Source organism: Pteropus alecto, unplaced genomic scaffold, assembly GCF_000325575.1.
Source record: "Pteropus alecto unplaced genomic scaffold, ASM32557v1 scaffold45, whole genome shotgun sequence".
NCBI lineage: Eukaryota > Metazoa > Chordata > Mammalia > Chiroptera > Pteropodidae > Pteropus > Pteropus alecto.
The window spans coordinates 9,896,588-9,899,334 of NW_006442491.1; positions in this window are offsets into that span (position 1 = coordinate 9,896,588).

Consider the following 2,747-nt stretch of genomic DNA (forward strand, 5'->3'; position numbering starts at 1 on the left):
AGTTTGCAGTTCCCCAAATAACTGGAGTTCTGGAATGGGAGCTGGGAAGAGAATTGTAAGTTAATGCAAGCATGGATATTTTCTGTTTTGTTCTTTGCTGTGCTATCAACACCTTGGACAATGTCTAGTACATGAAGACATAAAGTATTTGTTGATTCATGAACATGAGGATATAACCTGATACAAGGGGCACCCAAAGAACTAAACTATTATAAGTTCATGGGACAGTAGTGAGAAAACCTCAGGTATTTTCCAGACCCTCATTGGTAAAAGTGGGTGGGGAAGCTCCAACTGTACATCAAGGTTTCTCATTCACTGACTCAGAGACCAGCACTGATTCTCAAAGTGTGGCCTGCAAGCTACCAGATGAAAAAGAATTTATGGTGGTTGCATTCTGCAGCTTCCATTTCAAACAAGCTCTCCAGTGATGGCCACTAAAGATTTTGACCTGTTTTGACAAAACTGAACTTACAGATAGGAGGTTATTAATGCTATCACCTAAACCAGTGCTACTGAAAGTAAAGTCACAGACCAGCAGCATCAGCATCACCTGGTTTCTTGGTAGAAATTCAAATTCTCAGACTCTGTTCCAGACCTACTGAATCAAGATCTCTGAGGATTAGGCGAAGGAATCTGATTTTTAAGGAGCCCTCTAGATAATTCTTGTGTGCTAATATTTGAGGAGCACTGAGCTGAAAGAGGCTGACAAGGTCTCTTGATATCTTTAGTAGTATGTCAGATTCCTTTGAATTTTTTCTGCTGTTACTGCCACATAACCTGAAATTGATCATCTGTGACACAGGCATTACTGATTTTTGAATAAAGAGTAAAGGGAAATTGGCATATGTCTATACAAATGTGAACATATTCTTCTTGGTTACCATTAGAATAGTTCTTTTCCTTGTATAAACTTTGAATTACTGTGAGGAAATTCAGTAATATTCACTGGGGTTGCATCAAATAAGGTTTACAACATGGGTTTGGGGTCTACAAATCAGAAGGACTTGGGCAAGTTCATCTCTTTAGTGTCAGTTTATTTACCTGTGAAATAAGCATTTATGTCATAGTATTATTTAAAAGATTTAAAAAGAATGCAATAAATTTTAGTTGGTATCATTATTACAATAATATTTATTATTTTGATAAATATTAAAACATGATATACCACCCCAAAAGGCTTTTCAGTATATAATGGGTCAGTGTGAGTTTATGTCACAATATACATATTTGAAAAATAGTATCACAGATATTGATGACTAAAATATGAAAATCACATCTCCTTTCATTTTGCTCATCAAATTTTACTTTTATCATATAGTTTGAACTTAGGTCTCTTGATTCCCTCTTTGGGTTCAGCAACATTTGTGGGTAGAAATTTCTGATGTACCTTCAACATGACACAGGACATCAAACAGAAATGAGCAATAAAAAACTCACTGCATGAAAAGTGACACAGGATACATTTGCTAATGAGTCGATAAATATTGTTCAGCCCTGAGAAGAAATAGGACATGGAGCAAAGCAATAGCTTTTGGAAAACAGCGTACCCCTTTAAACTATTTTCTTTCAGCTCCCAAGTTCTAAAGGAGCGATTTGTGTGCACAATGAAATAAAAGGCATGAGCCCAATGGGGTAAAGATGAATCCAGCCAAAGGCCCGTCTTTTCCCTCTCCTTCCCGCCCTAGCCTCACTGAAGGCTTAAGAAAGAAGGCAGATGCTGCAGTCTCCACTGGGAAATAGAATCCTTTCAGGCCCCAGGCAATCCTTCTGTTAGAAAAGGTCGAGGTCAGGCACCAAGAACATCAAAGTGGAAAAAGGTCTTTGGGGTAAAGAAAGTGATTGCATCCCTGTGAAGGATAAAAAGGAGGGAAGCCAAAATCCATATTCCGTAGTTTTCTGTTGAGAAACACACTGCAGATTTTCCCAGAAAGGCAATTGACCGTTTTTCTCTTAATTTATATTATCTGAAATCCCTATCTTTTTATTATTGAGGTGTTATATTAATATAGGAAGTAAACCTCTGAGCATATTTACAAAGATTTGTACTCTTTTACTATTTTGGAACTTTCCCCAAAATACCAAAATAGGGTCATTCAGATTCAGAGATTTCCATCTTTCTGAAATAAATATACACCCAAAACATCATTTTTAACTTTCTGATATAGCAGTGTACTTAATGAGTTGGATACATAACTGGCTATAGTCTTTACATTTTATTGAGATTTTTAGTGTTAGAGTAGATATAGAATAAGCCTCATAGTTTAATATGAAAGAAAGAAATATTAGAAAGTATGGTCTAATAATCTCATAAGGTCTTCCACCATATTTTTTAACAGTGAGGCTATTTTTTGAAAATGATCAAGCCTTGAGTACCATATGCTTAGAACATTTAATATTTTATTTCTATATAGTTTTTTTATAATTGATCTTTTCTAGTGATGAGGGAGGAGATTTTATATATATATACATATATATATATTTATGTACATACACACACACATACACACACACATATATGTATATATATATGAATTTGTCTCTCTGATGCTTTATTTCAGAAACTCCCTGGGACCTTGAGGTGAGTGATGGCTTCATATACAGCTATCATTTAGAGTTATAATGATTTCTTCCTTAGAATTATGATAAATAATTGCCAGAATTTATATCACACTAGTATATAACCTTTTGGGTTTGACAGAATGAATACATTTATTGTGATATGGCATTTAAGTAGGCTTACTTACATA